We start from the raw sequence: 6,681 nt of genomic DNA on the forward strand, positions 1-6,681 counted from the left end.
AGAGTAGTGCAGAGGCGGTGGCCATAGTCCATGTTCCAATGTTCATTCACCAGCTTCATGAGTTTGAGAAATTATTATAAAGGAAGCAATCTCCTAGCTCTAATGTTGTTACTTGGATTATGGTTACAATGTTCTGAGTCTCAAAAAGTTTATTGCCAGCTTCCCTTATAGATTAGTTCTATAGATATTTTCTGAAATCATAGTTGAAGGTCTAATCTAAAGCCTGTTTCTCAACCTTGTCAGATAATTTTGTAGTAATCCAACTTCCTGTTTTTAACTCCTTTTGTTTGAAATACTTAGAATGCTCCCTGTTTCCTACACTGAACTTTTAATTATTTTGCAGATTAAGAAATACCAAAATTAGTAATAGTAATGGATTGTAGGAACCCATGAGTCCATATAAACAAACAAGTAAATGTCAAAAGAGAAGGGGGGCGAGGCACAGTGGCTCACACCTGCAATCCCAGCACATTGAGAGGCAGAGGTAGGAGGTTCGTTTGAGTCCAGAAGTTGGAGACCAGCCTGGGCAACATGGCAAGACCCCCTCTACAAAAAAATCTATATATTAGCACCGCAGCCTGGGTGACAGATCAAGACTCTGTGGAAAAAAAAAAAAAAAAAAAGCTGGAGGGTTGGTGGAGGCTGGGAGGGGAAGGAAACGTTTTTCTTCCAATAGCAGAAAGATAACTTGTAAATGTAGAATAAATGATGGATTCAGAAGATCGTCATTTGGCAACCATCATACTTCTAACTGATTCAGGCCAGGATCATCAATGGGTGCTAAATTAAGTTGATAAAAGTTGAATGATAACAGGATATTTACATAGTCTCAAAGTCAGGATACTTATTAATGACAATGGAGAAACCTGGCAAACACTGTCATAACCAGGTGACCAAAATTAATACCACTGGTAATGGGACAACCGCCATTAAATATCTCCTGATAAAATGCACTGAAAAGGGTATAATATCAGTTCTCTGGTATTCCTACTCAAAATTCATAACCGAAATCCAATCATGAGGAAATAGCAGACTAACCCAAATAGAGGAAAATTTTACAAAATAACTGGCCTGTACTCTTTTAAAAATACCAATGTTATAAAAGAGAAAGAAAGGCTACAGAACATGACAATTCAACATATGCTCAAAGATTTTCTTTTGCTAAAAAGGACATTATAGGGACAATTAGCATAGTCTGAATAAGGCCCATATATTAGACAATAGTATTATATCAATGTTAATTTCTGATTTTGATCATTGTACTGTGATTATGTAAGAGGGTGTTTTCCTGTTAGGAAACATACATTGAACTATTTAGGGGTAAAGGGTCATTATGTCTACAACTTATTCTTTTTTATTTTTATTTATTATTATTATTTTTTGAGACAGAGTCTCACTCTGTCACCCAGGCTGGAGTGCAGTGGTGCTATCTTGGCTCACTGCAACCTCCGCCTCCGGGTTTCAAGCAATTCTTCTGCCTCAGCCTCCTGGGAGGCCGAGGCGAGTGGATCACAAGGTCAGGAGATCGAGACCATCCTGGCTAACACAGTGAAATCCTGTCTGTACTAAACAAAATATTTTTAAAAAATTAGCCAGGTTTGGTGGCACGCACCTGTAGTCCCAGCTACTCGGGAAGCTGAGGCAGGAGAATGGTGTGAACCCAGGAGGCGGAGCTTGCAGTGAGCTGAGATCGTGCCACTACACTCCAGCCTGGGCGACAGAGCAAGACTCCGTCTCAAAAAAAAAAAAAAATACATATGTATACATATATACATATGAGATATGAGATAAAAGTATATATATGTATATGTATGTATATATATGTGTGTATATATACACATATGAGATATACATATGAGATAAGGTCCATATTTGGGAAGATTGAGTGAAGGATGCAACTTTTCTGTAACAATGAAATTATTTTAAAAGTAAAAATTAAAAGAAAAAGAAAAGAATGAGACAGACCTTAGGAGAGTCAAGTTACTAACCAAAGGTCCACATTTGGTAGTGAGGGATCCAGGACATGCATACAGACTTTGTCATCGAGAACTCCATGCTCCTTTCACTCCTGAGCACAGTCAGTCACTTTATTGCCAGCCTTTTCTTTGCATTTATATGTGAATAGATTTCTCTTTGGTGTGACTTGATCCATTGAATGAGCATTGCTTTCACTAGAGGGAGGAAAGCATCTTTGGATTGAGTTGAGAGCCACTTCACTTTTCAATCTCTGGTCCAGTACATAAACTTAGAAGTTGTGTGCTGAGTTTGCACAGAGACTAACACAGCTCTTTGCTGAGTGTGAGGCGACTGCAAAAGGCAACTTTTAAGGCTCCTTAGATAATTCATCTTGGGGATCAAAAGACTTTAGAGGACTTGACTCCAACCTCTCTTATTTTGGCAGCTAGGAACTTTATATAAGAAACAGAATAGAAAGTTAAACTTTCCAGAGAACCCCCAGTAAGCACAACTAAATTCTCATTAAAACATTAGTGAATTCATCACCATTAAGTAAAGAGAAAGAGGTTAGCATTATTTCTTATCAATCAAAAATTAAACAAAGGCATTGATGTACTTGTCTGCTGAGGTTTTACTCGTAAAACATCTGGAAAAGGAGTCATTTGTGAGCAATAACTCCCTTGAGGTTGCAGATATAGGCTTTTTCTCAATTTGGGGGTTTTTCCCCCTAAAACTTGATGCCAATTCCTTTTAATTATTTCTTACATTTATACTTTCTCCACTTCTGATTATGTTACTGGTTATCTGCTTTTCTAGTTAATTTTAAATTTATTTTCCAAAAAGAACACAATAAATAGGAGAATACATCTTAAACTTTATATTTTTTTCTTCACTCATAATTTTTGAAATGTGTTTATGTTCAATTACACATGGATTTTGGTTGCTCTTAATATGAAATTAAAACTCCTTGGCATGGCCTCTAAAATTCTGACACAGTTTGGTCCTATCCTCTTGCATCCCATCTCTGAGGCTGCTTGCCCGTGGCCTTCCCACTGTACTCATACCAGTTTTTTTCCAGTCCAATGCACTTTGTCTAACTTCCTCTGCCTGGGTTTCCCTATGCTCTGTCTGCCTTTCCTATACTGTCCTCTTTCTTTGCAACTGAAGACTCTCCTCTTATCTCCCTGATGAAACTAAATCTTACCCGTATGTTCTAAATCACAGTCATTCTTTTTCTGTAGCACTTCTCATAGCCATAATGTTATGTTTGTCATTATATAAATAACTTCTATTCACTCACCCATCCCCAAATAAGCTCTTACCTCCTTTGGGATAGAGACCAGGCCTGTTCAGCTTACCTTCCCACACCTTGATGTGAGTAGGTATAGAATTGATAATTTTGGGCCGGGCGCCGTGGCACACGCCTGTAATCCCAGCACTTTGGGAGACCGAGGCAGGCGGATCACGAGGTCAGGAGATTGAGACCATCCTGGCTAACACGGTGAAACCCCGTCTCTACTAAAAATACAAAAAATGAGCCGGGAGTGGTGGCCAGAGCCTGTAGTCCCAGCTACTCGGGAGGCTGAGGCAGGAGAATGGCGTGAACCCGGGAGGCGGAGCTTGCAGTGAGCCGAGATGGCGCCACTGCACTCCAGCCTGGACGACACAGCCAGACTCCGTCTCAAAACAAAACAAACAAAACAAAACAAAATTAATAATTTTGGGAATGAATGAGGAGATGACTAGAGTTCTGTAACTTCATGTAAAACAGATGAAGGCATATCTTCCACTGCTTGAGGTTAGCTTTAAGAGTGTTTATGGACCACATAGAATTCTTTTCAGAATTCACTTCAGTGATCTCGTATCCAGAAATATAACTTTTTGAAACCGGCATGCTGGTTCAGAGTCATAATACCCCTATTGGGACATCTGCTTCTAATAACCCAGTTTAAATCAACCAAAGAAAGGGAGTGATAGTCCTATAAAAATCAATGTCAAGAAACAAAATATGTCCTCTGACCCTAAAATAGCTTATTTTTTCTGAACATTCATTTGTGATTTACTGTTTATTGATTTATGGACGTCATGGATTTTTTTCAGTGGCACATAGGCACCAAAGAACTTAAGGAGGTCAGGGAAAATCTCAAAAGAATATGCAAAATTTGTCCATAAGTTTGTGTGTGTGTGTGTGTGTGTGTGTGTTTATATACAAAAGTTTTTATTAGATAATCTAATGAGACTTAAGACTTCGACTTAAGTAACTTTGACTTAAGTAACTGAGAAATATTGGATTGAAATATTAGCTTGATTGGCCGGGCGCGGTGGCTCAAGCCTGTAATCCCAGCACTTTGGGAGGCCGAGATGGGTGGATCACGAGGTCAGGAAATCGAGACCATCCTGGCTAACACGTTGAAACCCTGTCTCTACTAAAAAAAAATACAAAAAACTAGCCGGGCGACGTGGCGGGCGCCTGTAGTCCTAGCTACTCCGGAGGCTGAGGTAGGAGAATGGTGTAAACTCGGGAGGCGGAGCTTGCAGTGAGCTGAGATCCGGACACTGCACTCCAGCCTGGGCGACAGAGCCAGACTCTGTCTCAAAAAAAAAAAAAAAAAAAAAGAAATATTAGCTTGATTATTTATCAGCTATAAGATTTGGGCAAGTTTATTTCCTTCTGATACTTTATTTTTTATCTGTAAAATGGGCATAATACTGTTTACTTCGGTTAATAGTCTAGGAATTAAAAGTATGTGAGAAAATACATAAAGTACAACTTAGTAAATGTTCCATAAATTGCAACCATTTTTCATCCATGTGGAATTTAAGTAAGGTTTCATGGAGTTTGAGAAACCAGAAGAATATATTTTTTAATGTTTTGAATTAAAAGTTTTACCATTTTATTTTAGATATTTTTTATCCGTGATTGAACCTGAACCCCTGAGTTTGGTGAAATTCCAACATAACTGCCTGAGAGATCATCAGAAACTAACAGCCTTTGAGGATGCAGGTGGAATGAAGAGAGACTGGAGAGACTAAAGCTCTATGCAGTGGATCTGATATTGTGATTAAGGATTATAGACTAAAAATTGTGATAAATTCACAAAAACAGATGGCCCTTACTAAAAGGGGAAAGAAAAAGGCACACCCATTTTAAGGCCCCGCTGGGATTCGAACCCAGGATCTCCTGTTTACGAGACAGGCGCTTTAGCCAACTAAGCCACAGAGCCAGCTGCGCAGACCCCATGGCTTCTTTTATGACCGAATTGTACTTAATTAGGTGAAAAGTTGTGTTGCCAATGAGAGTTACTGTGTTTTCGAATACATCAACTTTGTAGTAAAGGCAGACTCCTGAAAGGAACTTTTAGAAATTAGACTCCCTTCGAGTCCAACAAAACACATCCACACTCACATAATCACTTAGAAAATGTGCTTGGAACAATGTCAGCGCGTCCCAGAGGGCAAATAAAGCCGTGAAATCGGAGAGTGGAGATGAACCGTGTTCCCAGAGGAGGAAGAGGCACCTGTCTCTAGACGTAGCGAGAGCAGTTTTTATATTCCATGGCATTGTGGTGATTTAGAATCAAGTGATTGGATTCTAAAAGTGGAGTGAAAAGCTTTTCTAGCCAAACAGATCATTCAGAATTTTCATCACATTAATGGCTTTTCTGGCCATTAGAAGATAGCACAGGGATGCGCTGAAAAACAAAAACTGTTATCGCGTTCAGACTCTCCAAACAGCTGCCAGATCACTGCTCTAGAGAAAGTAGGCGACAGCTGGGAGGCGACCTAGTCTGAGCTCACTTAACGGTTTTGTATTTCAAATCCAAAGAGCCTTTGTCTGCTCGAGGCTTGTGTTCCAGCGGCTCCTGAGAGGGGGCACAGATGGAAACCAGAAGGAGAGGCGTCACCGGACAGGGTCGTTCCTAATTCTGCTTTCCTCATTTTGGTTCTTCAAGCTTCCATTAGATTGTTTCCTAATATCTTCCTTATGGATCCTCACCTTGTAGAAGCTAAACAAACATTAATTGATTGAAAAATCCCCAAATTAAGATCCATTCTGAAACTGTTAACGTTTGTATCCTAGTTTTCTGCCTTTGCTTAGAACTGGTGCCAAAGTGAGGGAGTGAGTTCACCAAATAAAGCAAACGTCTCTGCACATTAGCCAGCTTTCCCGCCATGTTAAAAAGACAACAGGGAGGATTACAAAATTCCTTGTTTAACCAGACAAAGGCTGGAAGGGGCTCTGGGCCTGATAACGCCCTTGAATCCTAAAGTCTTTCTTAATTCCTCTCTTGAGCCAAGAGTTGGAGCATTGCCATTTCCTATCCCATTCGGAATGTTTTTGTAGTGAATATAAACTTATTTTCCTGTTAACCAAGAGAGTCATGTTTTAATTTAATATAGATTAACAAACTGTTATGATTAGGGCTATACTAACAGTTACTGTATTAAGAGTTACTGAATATTTACTGAGTTTGGGAAGCAACATCCCCCAAAATCATAAGGACCAGGAATCATAGCCTTTCTGAATTTGAATCAGCCAAATTGTTTATGATCAGGATTGTACTAACTTCAGTCACTAAAATACAACTGGGATGGCATCGTGTCCAGGGAAATATTGTTCAAGTTCTTCCCAACAAGAACGACATTGAATACCTACTGTGTGTCAGGAATTGAAATAACTTCTGTAGACACAACTAGGAAGATAGCCAGATGATAAAAATCAAA

At 39.4% G+C, this 6,681-nt stretch overlaps 1 non-coding gene across 1 annotated transcript; it reads right to left on the reverse strand.

Moving 5' to 3' along the window:
- Positions 1-5,106: 5,106 nt before the first annotated feature.
- TRNAT-CGU lies at positions 5,107-5,180 on the reverse strand. The gene has a single exon. It is a non-coding gene; the product is annotated as a tRNA-Thr (tRNA).
- Between the last annotated feature and the right edge of the window lie 1,501 nt (positions 5,181-6,681).

This window comes from Theropithecus gelada, chromosome 4 (genome assembly GCF_003255815.1).
Source record: "Theropithecus gelada isolate Dixy chromosome 4, Tgel_1.0, whole genome shotgun sequence".
Classification (NCBI taxonomy): Eukaryota; Metazoa; Chordata; class Mammalia; order Primates; family Cercopithecidae; genus Theropithecus; species Theropithecus gelada.